Here is a 15,312-nt window from a genome sequence, read left to right as displayed (position 1 = left end):
CACGGTGAAAACCCGTCTCTACTAAAAAATACAAAAAATTAGCCGGGCGAGGTGGCGGGCGCCTGTTGTCCCAGCTACTTGGGAGGCTGAGGCAGGAGAATGGCGTGAACCCGGGAGGCGGAGCTTGCAGTGAGCTGAGATCCGGCCACTGCACTCCAGCCTGGGCGACAGAGCGAGACTCCGTCTCAATAAAAAAAAAAAAAAAAAAAAAAAAAGTTAAAATGGTGTGTGTGTGTGTGTGTGTGTGTGTGTGTGTGTATATATATATATATTTAGAGACATATATAAGTGTTTCTCTGTTATCCAGGTGGAAGTGCAGTGGTGTGATCATAACTCACGGCACGGCCTCACGACATTGCTCGTGTACCTACCACTGAATTGTACAGTTTAAAATAATTAAAATGAACATTTTAATCCATTAATTAATTTTTGAGACAGGGTTTCACTGTGGAGTGACACAGTCATGGCTCACTGCAGCCTTGCTCTCCTGGGCTCAAGCAATTCTCCCACCTCAGCCTCCCAAGTAGCTGGGATTACCAGCACATGCCACCACACCCAGCTTATTTTTAAATTTTTTGTAGAGATGGGATTTCCCTATTCTGCCCAGGCCGGTCCGGAACTCCTGGCTTCAAGCAATCCTCCAGCTTCAGCCTCCCACACACTGGGATTATAGGTGTGAGCCACAGTGTCTGGCTGTAAAATGGTGAATTTGATGTTTTTTGTGTTGTACCACACACGCAAAAAGAAAAAAAGGTGGGGTGTGGGGAGTCAAAGTCACCTTGAGAATGTGATTAAAATACAGATTCCAAGGCTCAGCCTCAGAGGATACCTGGTCAAATATTCAGTCATTTTTTTTTTTTTTTAAACAGGATCTCACTCTGTCGCCCAGGCTAGAGTGCAGTGGTGTGATCCTAGCTCACTGCAGCCTTGACCTCCTGAACTCAAGCCATCCTCCTGCCTCAGCCTTCTGAGTAGCTGGGACCACAGACATGCACCACCACATCTGGCTAACTTTCTTATTTTTTGTACACATTAGGTCTTTCCATGTTGCCCAGGCTGGTCTTGAACTCCTGTGCTCAAGCAATCCTACTGCCTCAGCCTCCCAAAGTGCTGGGATTACAGGCATGAGCTACTGTATCTGGCCCTATAAGTATACTTATTGTATACTATATATTAATTTATATACACACAAGGACCTATATAGCTATATCTATATACATATATGATTGCACAAACACACACACACACACCTCATCGTTCTCCTGCTCAGATTTTGCAATGAATTGATATTTTGTGGTAGCCAGCTCCCAAAATTGTCCTCAATGACCCCCTAATCTCCACTTCTTCTTTTTTTTCTTGAGACAGAGTCTCGCTCTGTTGCCCAGGCTGGAGTGCAATGGTGCGATCTCTGCTCACTGCAACCTTTGCCTCCTGGGTTGAAGGGATTCTCCTCTCTCAGCCTCCTGAGTAGCTGGGATTACAGGCATGCGCCACCAAGCCTGGCTAATTCTAGAATTTTTAGTAGAGATGGGGTTTCACCATTTTGGTCAGGCTGGTCTCAAACTCTTGGCCTTGTGATCCACCCACCTCAGCCTCCTGAAGTGCTAGGATTACAGGCATGAGCCACCACGCCCAGTCCCCCATCCTCCACTTGTGGGATTCATATCCTTGTGTAGCTCTTTCCACCTCGAATAGTGCTGAGCTGTGTAACCAACAGGATATTGCAAAAATGATGGCGTGTCAAAAGTTAGATCCTAAAAAAAAGTCTGTGACTTTCACTTTGCTCTCTCTGGGATGTCCACGTCAAGAGGACGTTGCAGGACTGGCACGGTGGCTCACACCTGTAATCTTAACACTTTGGGAGGCTGAGGTGGGTGGATCACCTGAGGTCAGGAGTTCGAGACCAGCCTGGCCGACATGGCAAAACCCTGTCTCTACTAAAAATACAAAAAATAAAATAGCTGGGCATGGTGGCGGGTGCCAGTAATCCCAGCTACTTGGGAGGCTGAGGCAGGAGAATCATTGAACCCGGGGGGTGGAGGTTGCAGTGAGCCAAGATTGCACCACTGCACTCTGGGACGAACAGCGAAACCACATCTCAAAAAAAAAATATATTAAAAAAGAGGACATTGGAGCTGCCCTGCGGAGAGGTCCATGTTTCGAGGAACTGAAGCCTCAAGCCAGCAGCCAGAGAGGAGCCGAGGCCTCCCACTAGCTCGTCAGCCACGTGCTCGGGCCACAACGGCAATAATCCCCCAGCGTCCATCAAGTCTTCAGGTGGCTGTGCAGCCCTGGCCCATGTCTTCTTTCTTTCTTTTTTTTTTTTTGAGACGGAGTCTTGCTCTCTCGCCCAGGCTGGAGTGCAGTGGCCGGATCTCAGCTCACAGCAAGCTCCGCCTCCCGGGTTCACGCCATTCTCCTGCCTCAGCCTCCCGAGTAGCTGGGACTACAGGCGCCCGCCACCTCGCCCGGCTAGTTTTTTTTTTTTTTTTTTTTTTTTGTATTTTTTAGTAGAGACGGGGTTTCACCGTGTTAGCCAGGATGGTCTCGATCTCCTGACCTCGTGATCCACCCGTCTCAGCCTCCCAAAGTGCTGGGATTACAGGCTTGAGCCACCGCGCCTGGCTGCCCTGGCCCATGTCTTGACTGCAACCTTCGAAGCACCCCAAAGCCAGAATCGCTCAGCTAAGCCGTTCCGAAATTTGTGACCCATAAAAACCAGATGAAGTAAACGTTTATTGTTTTCTGGAGTTGCTGTGGTTAATTAGTACACACCTAGATTAAAATCTAACTTTCTAGGCTGGGCGCAGTGGCTCACGCCTGTAATCCCCAGCACTTTGGGGGGCCAAGGCGGGCAAATCACAAGGTCAGGAGTTTGAAACCAGCGTGGCCAACATGGTGAAACCCCGTCTCTACCAAAAATACAAAAATTAGCCGAGTGTGGTGGTGGGCACCTGTAATCCCAGCTAGGTGGGAGGCTGAGGCAGGAAAATCGCTTGAACCCAGGAGGCGGAGGTTGCAGTGAGCCAAATGTACCACTGTACTCCAGCCTGGGCGACAGAGCGAGACTCTGTCTCAAAAAAAAAAAAAAAAAATCTAACTTTCTTACAATGGCCCCCGGCCCCACCCAGTTTCCCCCCTCATTACCTCTCTCACCTTATTGGAACTCTTTTTCCCACCACTCACCCTGGTAAGGTCCCATCCACCTCCTCGCTGAAAGCTGCACTTTCCACATTTCAAGGCCTCCCCCGTTCTCTCTGCATAGAAAGTGCTGCCCAAAGATATCTGCAGGGCTCACTCTCTCACCTCCCTTAGGTCTCTGCTGAAATGTCACCTCACCTGGGAGGTCTCACCTGACTGCTCTGACTAGAAGAGTCCACCCACTGCCAGCCAATGCAGAGCCCCTTGTTCAGCAATTATTAAGGGCCGTGCATGGTAGCTCACGCCTCTAATCCCAGCACTTTGGGAGGTTGAGGCAGGTAAATCACCTGAGGTCAGGAGTTCGAGACCAGACTGACCAACATAGTGAAACCCCGTGTCCACTAAAAATACGAAATTAGCCACGCATAGTGGCGCACGCCTGTAATCCCAGCTACTTGGGAGGCTGAGGCAGGAGAATCACTTGAACCCAGGAGGCGGAGGTTGCAGTGAGCTGAGATCATGCCAGTGCACTCCAGCCTAGGTGACAGAGCGAGACTCCGTCTCAAAACAAGCAAGCAAACAAACAACAAAAAAACAATTATTAAGAATTTCAAGCTGGGCACAGGGGCTCACGCTTGTAATCTCAGTACTTTGGGAGGCCGAGGTGGGTGCATCACAAGGTCAGGAGTTCAAGACCAGCCTGACCAACATGGTGAAAGCCCGTCTCTACTAAAGATACAAAAATTAGCCACGCGTGGTGGTGCATGCCTGTAACGCCAGCTACTCGGGAGGCTGAGGCAGGAGAATCGCTTGAATCCGGGAGGTGGAGGTTGCAGTGAGCTGAGATCGCACCACTGCACTCCAGCCTGGGTGACAGAGTGAGTCTCCGTCTCAAAAACAAACAAACAAACAAAAAAGAATGTCAGGGCTGGGCACAGTGGCACACTCCTGTAATCCCAGCACTTTGGGAAACTGAGGCAGGCGGCTCACTTTAGCTCAGGAGTTCTGAGACCAGTCTGGGCAGCTGACGAAACTCTGTCTCTACACACATTAGCGGGGTATGGTGGCACGTTTGTAGTCCTAGCTACTGGGGAGACTGAAGTGTGAGAACGTCTTGTGCCCTGGAGGTTGAGGCTGCAGTGAGCCATGTTGATGCCACTGCACAGCAGCCTGGGTGACACAGTGAGGCCTTGTCTCTAAAAAAGAAAAAAAAAGAAAGAAAGAAAGAAAAAGAATTTTAAGATGACGATAGTAGAGGTTTTTTTGTTTTTTTGGTGTTTTTTTTTTGAGACACAGTCTCACTTGATAGCAGAGCTTTATTTATTTACTTATTTAGTTATTTATTTTGAGATGGAGTCTCGCTCTGTCGCCAGGCTGGAGTGCAGTGGCATGATCTCAGCTCATTTCAACCTCCGCCTCCCAGGTTCAAGCAATTCCCCTGCCTCAGCCTCCCGAGTAGCTGAGATTTCAGGCACCGCCACCATGCCCGGCTACTTTTTTGCATTTTAGTAGACATGGGGTTTCACCTTGTTGGCCAGGATGGTCTCAATCTCCTGACCTCGCGATCCGCCCGCCTCGGCCTCCCAAAGTGCTGGGATTACAGGCGTGAGCCACCGCGCCCGGCCAGCAGAGCTTTATTTATTTATCTATTTACTTATTTAGTTATTTATTTTGAGATGGAGTCTCGCTCTGTCGCCAGGCTGGAGTGCAGTGGCACGATCTCAGCTCATTTCAACCTCCGCCTCCCAGGTTCAAGCAATTCCCCTGCCTCAGCCTCCCGAGTAGCGAGATTTCAGGCACATGCCACCACGCCCGGCTACTTTTTTGCATTTTAGTAGACATGGGGTTTCACCTTGTTGGCCAGGATGGTCTCAATCTCCTGACCTCGTGATCCACCCGCCTCGGCCTGCCAAAGTGCTGGGATTACAGGTGTGAGCCGCCGCGCCCGGCCGATAGCAGAGCTTTAAATCGGAGCAAGTCGCTTCTGGGAATGGGACCCCTGGTGGCTACACAGGTTGCCAGCCCGCGAAGTTGGAGCTGTGTAGGACCTCCCCCTGGCTACCACTACCTATCTCTTTATTTATTCGTTTGTTGCTGGAACATAAATGCCAGGAGGGCAGGACCTTTGTCTTGTTCAGAGTCGAGTCTCAATATCAAAAAGCAGTGCCTGGCATATCATTGGCATTAGATAGAGATTTGATGAATGAGGCCGGGTGCGGTGGCTCACGCCTGTAATCCCAGCATTTTGGGAGGCCGAGGTGGGTGGATCACAAGGTCAGGAACTCAAGACCAGCCTGGCCAAGATGGTGAAACCCTGTCTCTACTAAGAATACAAAAAGTAGCCGGGTGTGATGGCAGGCGCCTGTAATCCCAGCTACTAGGGAGGCTGAGGCAGGAGAATTGCTTGAACCCAGGAGGCAGAGGTTGCAGTGAGCCAAGATTGAGCCACTGTACTCTAGCCTGGGTGACAGAGCAAGACTCAGTCTCAAAAAACAAAACAAAACAAAAAAAGATTTGCTGAATGATTCAATGACGAACCCAATGCAAGTATTCAGATCCTGAATAAAAGAGGGAATATTAGGTCAAAAGAGGATTGCTATCCATTGAATGGGAGAAAATATTTGGAAATCATTATATCTGATAATGATCGCCTTATAATCCAGAATATATAAAGAATCCTTAAGCCAGGGACGGTGGCTCACACCTGTAATCCCAGCACTTTGGGAGGCTGAGGCAGGCAGATCACCTGGGGTCAGAAGTTTGAGACCAGCCTGGCCAACATGGTGAAACTCTGTTTCTATTAAACACACAAATACATACTCACACACACACACACACACACACAAGCCTGGTATGGTGGCAGGCGCCTGTAATCCCGGCTACTCTGGAGGCTGAGGCAGGAGAATCATTTGAACCTGGGAGGTGGAGGTGGCAGTGAACTGAGATCGCGCCACTGCACTCCAGCCCGAGCGACAAAAGGAGACTCAGTTTCAAAAATATATATATACAAAAAAAATTAGCCAGGTATGGCGGCAGGGGCCTATAATCCCAGCTACTCCGGAGGCTGAGGCAGGAGAATCATTTGAACCTGGGAGGTAGAGGTAGCAGTGAACTGAGATCGCGCCACTGCACTCCAGCCCGGGTGACAGAGCGAGACTCCATTTCAAAACAAAACAAAACAAAACAAAACAAAATTAACCTGGTATGACAGCAGATGCCTGTAATCCCAGCTACTCCAGAGGCTGAGGCAGGAAAATCACCTGAACCTGGGAGGTGGAGGTGGCAGTGAACCGAGATCGCGCCACTGCACTCCAGCCTGTGTGACAGAGTGAGACTCCACCTTAAAAAAAAAAAAAATTCTTATGACTCAATAATAAAAATACAGACAACCTAATTTCAAAAATGAACAAGGATCTGACATTTCTCCAAAGAAATATGCAAACGGCCAATGAACGCATGGAAAAATGTTCAACATCGTAAGTCACTAGGGCAACATGCATTAAACCCACAAGGAGACGCCACTTCACACCCACCAGAGTGATCACCATCAAAAAGACACATCAAGTGGAGGACGGTGGCACAGGCCTGTAATTCCAGCTACCTGGGACGCTGGAGGATCTTTTTTTTTTTTTTTTTTTTTGAGACAAAGTGTCGCTCTGTCACCCAGGCTGGAGTGCAGTGGCACGGTCTCGGCTCACTGCAACTTCTGCCTCACGGGTTCAAGCCATTCCCCTGCCTCAGCCTCCCGAGTAGCTGGGACTACAGGCATGTGCCACCAAGCCCAGCTAATTTTTGTTTTTGTTTTTGTTTTTGTACAGATGGGGTTTCGCCATGTTGGCCAGGCTAGTCTCCAACTCCTGACCTCAAGTGATACGCCTGCCTCAGCCTCCCACAGTGCTGGGGTTACAGGCGTGACTCCCAGCCAGGCAAAGGGATCTCTTGAGGCCAGGAGTTCAAGGCTGTAGTGTGCTATGATACTACCTGTGAATAGCCACTGAACTCCGGCCTCGGCAACAAAGCCAGATCCCGTCCCTGAAAAAGACTGTAATTTAGTTTTAAAGAGACAGATAATAGGCTGGGCGCGGTGGCTCACACCTGTAATCCCAGCACTTTGGGAGGCCGAGGCGGGCGGATCACAAGGTAAGGAGATTGAGACCATCCTGGCTAACACGGTGAAACCCCATCTGTACTAAAAATACAAAAAAAAAAAAAAAAAAAAAATTAGCCGGGCGTGGTGGCGGGCGCCTGTAGTTCCAGCTACTCAGGAGGCTGAGGCAGGACAATCGCTTGAACCCGGGAGGAGGAGCTTGCAGTGAGCCGAGATTGTGCCACTGCACTCCAGCCTGGGAGACAGGGCAAGACTCCGTCTCAAAAAAAAAAAAAAAGATCATACCAGGCACTGTTGCCGATGTGGAGAGATTGAAACCCTCATGCATTGCTGGCGGGAATGCAAAATGGTGTAAATGGTGTAGACATTGTGGAAAGCAGTTTAGCGGGTCCTAAAAATGGTACTATATGACCCAGCAATTCTACCTCTAGGTGGAATGGTGGCAGGTGCCTGTAATCCCAGCTACTCAGGAGGCTGAGGCAGGAGAATCGCTAGAACCTGGGAGACGGAGGTTGCAGTGAGCCAAGATGGCGCCACTGCACTCCAGGCTGGGCAACAAGAGCAAAAGTCCATCTCAAATAAATAAATAAATAAATAAAAGAACATATGAGCAAATGGCTGGCTAGACAGGCAGGTGGATGGATGAGTGGAGAAATAACTAGTTGGAGGAATGCACAAAGGCATGAATATATGCACAGATAAATGGATGTTTCAGGAGAAGGTTGGATGGGTGAAGATAGGGATGGATATTCAAGGGCATTGCATGGCACGTAGGAAGGAAGCACTTTTTTTTTTTTTTTTTTTTTTTGAGACAGAGTCTCACTCTGTCACCCGGGCTGGAGTGCAGTGGCCGGATCTCAGCTCACTGCAAGCTCCGCCTCCCGGGTTTACGCCATTCTCCTGCCTCAGCCTCCCGAGTAGCTGGGACTACAGGCGCCCGCCAACTCACCCGGCTAGTTTTTTGTATTTTTTAGTAGATACGGGGTTTCACCATGTTAGCCAGGATGGTCTCGATCTCCTGACCTTGTGATCCACCTGTCTCGGCCTCCCAAAGTGCTGGGATTACAGGCTTGAGCCACTGCGCCCGGCTTTTTTTTTTTTTTTTTTTTTTTTGAGATGGAGTCTTGCTCTGTCACCCAGGCTGGAGAGTGCAGTGGTGCGATCTCAGCTCACTGCAAACTCCGTCTCCCGGGTTCACGCCATTCTCCTGTCTCAGCCTCCCAAGTAGCTGGGACTACAGGCGCCCCCCACCACACCCAGCTAATTTTTTGTGTTTTTAGTAGAGACGGGGTTTCACTGTGTTAGCCAGGATGGTCTCGATCTCCTGACCTCATGATCCGCCCGCCTTGGCCTCCCAAAGTGCCGGGGTTACAGGCATGAGCCACTGCGCCCGGCCAAAGGAAGCAAATTTTACCGTCAGACAGACTCCAGCTGCTCCACTCAGTAGCTGAGTGACACTGGGCAAGTATGGTAGCCAGGGTGGCTCTCCCTTCCTGAAAGAACTTGATCAGCTGGGAGGACTTCCGCTGGTCTCCAGGCTCCAGCGGTAGCACCTTCAGCAGCGTTTGATTTGGATTGATGTTACCTTCTTTTTATGCGGCCTTGACCAATGACTAAGCGTGGGGTAGGGACTAGAGCCTGGCCATTTCCGCCCAATGTGGACACCTCTAAAGTCAATGTGCTAAAGTGTTTTTTTTTTTTTTTTTTTTTTTTTTTGAGACGGAGTCTCGCTCTGTCACCCAGGCTGGAGTGCAGTGGCCGGATCTCAGCTCACTGCAAGCTCCGCCTCCCGGGTTCACGCCATTCTCCTGCCTCAGCCTCCCGAGTAGCTGGGACTACAGGCGCCCGCCACCTCGCCCGGCTAGTTTTTTGTATTTTTTAGTAGAGACGGGGTTTCACCGGGTTAGCCAGGATGGTCTCGATCTCCTGACCTCATGATCCACCCGTCTCGGCCTCCCAAAGTGCTGGGATTACAGGCTTGAGCCACCTCGCCTGGCCTTTATTTGTTTATTCAATTTAATTTTTTGGCCAGGCGCGTGACTCAAGCCTGTAATCCCAACGCTTTGGGAGGCTGAGGCAGGAGGATCATGAGGTCAGGAGATTGAGACCATCCTGACTAACACAGTGAAACCTCATCTCTACTAAAAATACAAAAAAAAAAAAAAAAAAAAAATTAGCCGGGCGTGGTGGTGCACGCCTTTTGTCCCAGCTACTCTGGAGGCTGAGGCAGGAGAATCGTTTGAACTCGGGAGGCGGAGATTGCAGTGAGCTGAGATCGCACCACTGCGCGATCTCAGAGTGGGACTCTGTCTCAAAAAAAAAAAAGTAAATAAAAAAAATTTTTTTTAATTATTTATTATTTATTTATTTATTTTGAGACCGAGTCTCACTGTGTTGCCCAGGCTGGAACACAGTGACACGATCTCAGCTCACTGCAAGCTCTGCCTCCCGGGTTCACGCCATTCTCCTGCCTCAGCCTCCCGAGTAGCTGGGACTACAGGCGCCTGCCACTATGTCCGGCTATTTTTTTGTATTTTTAGTACAGACGGGGTTTCACCGTGTTAGCCAGGATGGTCTCGATCTCCTGACCTCGTGATCTACCCACCTCGGCCTCCCAAAGTGCTGGGATGATAGGCGTGAGCCACCATGCCTGGCCCACTCTAAGCATTTTAAAGTACAATTCGGTGTAGTTTAGCACATTCACAATGTTGTGCAATCATCGCCTCTATTTAGTTCCAAAACAGTTTCATAACCCCATAAGGAAACTCCAATTAAGCAATCATTTCTCATCCTCCCCTCTTTCCATCCCTTGCAACCACTGACTTGCTTTCAGTCTCCATGGACTTGTGTATGGGTGATCTTTGCACCACATCTCCCAGCTGACCTGACTGGGGTTCTCAGAACTGCACATGGTCTGTGATTCTTCCACTCTGCCGTTCTCCAGTGTCAGACCCAGACCCACTCACGTCACAATCTGAAGTCTCTTCCAGCCACTCCTGGTCTTTCTCTTCCTTTTTTTTTTTTTTTTTTTTTTTTTGTATTTTTAGTAGAGACGGGGTTTCACCATGTTGCCCAGGCTGGTCTCGAACTCCTGACCTAGCGATCCGCCCACCTCGGCCTCCCAAAGTGCTGGGATTACAGGCTTGAGCCACCGCGCCTGACCTTTCTCCTCCTTTATGCTTCACCAACCTTATCCCCAATCAATCTCTTGCATTTCTTTTCTCTCTCCTTCCTTCCTTCCTTCCTTCCTTCCTTCCTTCCTTCCTTCCTTCCTTCCTTCCTTCCTTCCTTCCTTCCCTCCCTCCCTCCCTTCCTTTGTTCCTTCCTTTCTCTCTCTCTCTCTTTTTTTTTTTTTTTTTTTTTTGACAGAGTTTCGCTCTTGTCGCCTGGGCTAGAGTGTAGTGGCATAATCTCAACTCATGCAATCTCCGCTTCCCGGATTCAAGTGATTCTCCAGCCTCAGCCTGTTGAGTAGCTGGGATTACAGGTGCCTGCCACCGCGCCCAGCTAATTTTTGTATTTTTAGTAGAAATGGGGTTTCACCATATTGGCCAGGCTGGTGTTGAACTCCTGACCTCAGGTGATCCACCGGCCTCAGCCTCCCAAAATGCTGGGATGATGGGTGTGAGCCACCGAGCCCAGCCAGACAGGCAGCCTTTTAGGGTCTCACGTGGATAACCCCAACAAACCCTCACAATTGCCTGAAGGCAGACCATCATGATCCTTGTTTTTCGGACAGGAAAACAGAGGTCCGAGACCCTCTATCCCTAGAGGTGTACATCCCCTCCCTGGGGAAGGTTCCGAGACCTCTGTGGTCCTAGACTTCTACATCCCCTCTCTGGGGAAACTTCCAGGCAGGGGACGTAGACATCTAGGGATACAAAAATAAAAATAAAAACCAGTCCCCACCACCAACCAGAAGCGGTTTCCTCAATATGAAAGTGCAATGTCATCTTTCTTAGAGGAAGAGCACAGCCTCTTCCCCTCGGCTGAGCCAGGCCAGCAGCCTAGCTTCCGGAAGGACCCTTAAGGCTCCAGATACCCAAACTACCCGTGGCCAGTGGTGACAGGGGTCTAATTCCCAACTTGAAAGTAGCCCGACAGGCTGGAGCCCTGTCCCCTAGCCTCCCCAGGAGGGCCCAAGCAGGTCACGTAAGCACCGTGGGGACACCAGTGAGCCACACCCATCTTTGTGCCAGGACACCGAGAGTTGGGTATGGAGACTCAGAGCAGGGACAAGTCTTCCTTAGGATCACCTGGGCTTTTTCTTTTTCTTTTTTTTTTTTTTTTTGAGACGGAGTCTCGCTCTGTCGCCCAGGCTGGAGTGCAGTGGCCGGATCTCAGCTCACTGCAAGCTCCGTCTCCCGGGTTTACGCCATTCTCCTGCCTCAGCCTCCGGAGTAGCTGGGACTACAGGCGCCCGCCACCTCACCCGGCTAGTTTTTTGTATTTTTTAGTAGAGACGGGGTTTCACCGTGTTAGCCAGGATGGTCTCGAACTCCTGACCTCGTGATCCGCCCGTCTCGGCCTCCCAAAGTGCTGGGATTACAGGCTTGAGCCACCGCGCCCGGCCTGGCTTTTTCATCTTTATTATTATTAATATTTTGGAAGAGGAGTGGGACTCAGCCAGGTGGCAAACACAGGGCAGGGCAGGAGAACAGTGCCCAGGGCTGACGGAGGAGCAGGTAGCATGGACGCCTCCCTCCCCCGGGCTCCCTCATAGCCTTGTGTGACTTCCTCTAGGGGAGTTGTCACCTGCTGATTATCTGTGTTGCTCACAGACAGGGACCCCACTGAGGGTCAGATTCATGTCTGGGCAAACGGAGACTTCCGGAAAAAGAAGCGAAAGGAGGATGACCAGACCCAGAGGAGAGGCGTTTGGGGGCAGAAGGGGTGAAGGGAACTGGGAGACCTTTGCTCTCTAGCAGCCCCACTGGGACAGGATTTATTTTTATTTTATTTTATTTTATATTTTATTTTATATTTATTTTACTTTACTTTATTTTATTTTATTTTATTAATTTTTGGAGATGGAGTCTCATTCTGTCGCCCAGGCTGGAGTGTAGTGGCGCGATCTCGGCTCACTGCAAGCTCTGCCTCCCGGGTTCAAGCGATTCTCCTGCCTCAGCCTCCCGAGTAGCTGGGACGACAGACATGCGCCATCACACCTGGTGAATTTTTGTATTTTTAGTAGAGACGGGGTTTCACTGTGTCGGCCAGGCTGGTCTCAAACTCCTGATCTCATGATCCGCCCGCCTTGGTCTCCCAAAGTGCTGGGATTACAGGCGTGAGCCACCGTGCCCGGCCACCCAGCTAATTTTTTTGTATTTTTAGTAGAGACGGGTTTTCACCATGTTGGCCAGGCTGGTCTCGAACTCCTGACCTCAGGTGATCCGCCTGCCTCAGCCTCCCAAAGTGCTGGGACTACAGGCGTGAGCCACCTTGCCCAGCTGACCCTGGCTGTTTAAAAAATTAAAATAAAAAATAAAGGAATGAGGCCAGGCGCGGTGGCTCAAGCCTGTAATCCCAGCACTTCGGAAGGCCAAGACGGGCGGATCACGAGATCAGGAAATCGAGACCAGCCTTGCTAACCCAGTGAAACCCCATCTCTGCTAAAAAGTACAAAAACAAAAACAAAAACAAAAAAACTAGCCGGGTGAGGTGGCGGGCACCTGTATGTAGTCCCAGCTACTCGGGAGGCTGAGGCAGGAGAATGGCGGGAACCCGGGAGGCAGAGCTTGCAGTGAGCTGAGATCCGGCCACTCCATCTCAAAAAAAAGTAAAAATAAAAAAATAAAGGAATGAAACACTAATACATACTGCAACATGGGTGAATCTCAAAAACATTACACTGAGCATAAAAGACACCAGAGAGGGGCTGGGCACGATGGCTCCCGTCTGTAATTCCAGCACTTTGGGAGGCTGAGGCAGGTGGATCACTTGAGGTCAGCAGTTTGAGGGCAGTCTGGCCAACATGGTGAAACTCTGTGTTTATCAAAAAATGCAAAAATTAGCCAGGCATTGAGGCAGGCACCTGTAATCCCAGCTACTTGGGAGACTGAGGCATGAGAATCACTTGAACCCAGGAGGTGGAGGTCCCAGTGAGCCAAGATTGCACCACTGCACTCCAGCCTGGGCAATAGAGGGAAACTCTGTTTCAGGAAAAAAAAAAAAAGGCCAGGCACAGTGGCTCACGCCTGTAATCCCAGCACTTTGGGAGGCCAAGGCGGGCTGATCACCTGAGGTTGGGAGTTCAAGACCAGCCGGCCAACATGGTTAAACCCCATCTCTACTAAAAATACAAAAATTAGCCAGGTGTGGTGGTGCATGCTTGTAATCCCAGCTACTCAGGAGGCTGAGGCAGGAGAATCACTTGAACCCAGGAAGCAGAGGTTGCAGTGAGCTGAGATTGCGCCACTGCACTCCAGTCTGGGTGACAGACGGAGACTCCATCTCAAAAAAACAAAAAACAAAAAAAACAGAAAAGAAAGAGGCGATGGTTGCATAACATTGGGAGTGCACTAATGTCGCTGAGTCGCACATTTTTTTTTTTTCTTTTTTCTGAGACAGAGTTTTGTTCTTGTCGCCCAGGCTGGAGTGCAATGGCACGATCTGGGCTGACTGCGACTTCTGCTTCCCGGGTTCAAGGGATTCTCCTGCCTCAACCTCTGGAATAGCTGGGATTAAGGCGCCTGCCACCACACCCAGCTAATTTTTGCATTTTTAGTAGAGATGGGGTTTCACCATGTTGGCCAGGCTAGTCTCAAACTCCTGACCTCAGGTGATCCGCCCGCCTCGGTCTCCCAAACTGCTGGGATTACAGGCATAAGCCACAGCGCCCGGCCAAATCGTACACTTTAAAATGGCTAATGTTATGTGGATTTTACATCCATTAAAAGAAACGAGGTGGCATACTGAGGGAGGAGGTGGCTGGGACTTCTATGTCTAAGGGAAGAGTTCTGGGGGCCTGGACTCCTGCATCTTCGGGAAGGAGGAAGGAGTTGGAGCTTGGACTCCTGGGTCCCCAAGGGTGGAGGCTCAGATCTGAGTCCAGGGGAGGCCAGGGCTGAGAGTTTGGATGTTGAATATACAAAGCTGGAGGAAGGAAGTTAGGGGCCCCCAGAGCTAAAGTGCTGCCTGTTAGGTTCTAAGGAGACAGGACACAGTGGTTTGGGGATAGACAGCCCTTGGAAGTGGCCGCCAGACCAAAGGACCCAGGCAGTCCTGCAGCCTGGACTTTGCCTCTGCAGGATGCCTGCCTGAGCCCCACCCCAAATGCCAGCCCTTCTTCCCCGAGCTCGCCCAGCCCCACCCCCAGGACTGAGAGCCCCAGGAAGCTTGGAGAGGTGAGCATCCCGGGGAGGCCCTGGAGGCTGGCAGGTGCATGGAGGGGCTGGGAGAGCAGGGAGAAACTCCCCCAGCAGGAGAATGTGTGAGCTAAGACTGAACACTGAAACAGGTGGAGAAGTTGCCTGGAGTGGAGGAGAGCTGGCCGATTAGATCAGACCCCCTCCCGTGACTTCTGTTTGAGAGCCAATGAGGGCCCAGAGGCCACGGCCACAATCTCATGCACCTGGGCCCTCTTCAAAGGGCTGGTTCTTCAGGTGTGAAGGGGAGGAGAGAGAGAGAGGAAAGAGAGGGGCCCAGCTCCAGCCCCTCGTTCCCCTGCAGAGCCCAGCATGTGAGGCTTACCTGTCCCTGTCCCTGCTGGCTGGGCTATCTCGGGGTTTGGACCTCATGAATGTCAGAGGCAGGAGGGACTCCAGAGTCTAAAGAAGGAGGGCCTAGAGGTCTGACCCTGGGTTTGAGGGAGGAGGGACTGAGGGACTGGACTCCTGGGTCCTGGGAAGAAAGAGGAGGCCATGACCCCAAATCCCTAAGTACCAAGCCGGGAGGAGGTCAGAAGCTGAAGGTGGCTGTTGGGAGAGAAAAGGAAAAGGGTCAGGTGGCAGCAGCAGTCTTTGTCTGGCTGGAGGGATTTTCGGATGGAGATGTCATCGCTGAGAGCTCCCTTCCCACCCACACTCAGCCTGCCTGGGGAACTCCAGCAGGGAAAAGGGGAA

This window comes from Macaca nemestrina, chromosome 20 (genome assembly GCF_043159975.1).
Source record: "Macaca nemestrina isolate mMacNem1 chromosome 20, mMacNem.hap1, whole genome shotgun sequence".
NCBI lineage: Eukaryota > Metazoa > Chordata > Mammalia > Primates > Cercopithecidae > Macaca > Macaca nemestrina.
This window is presented reverse-complemented; position numbering follows the sequence as displayed.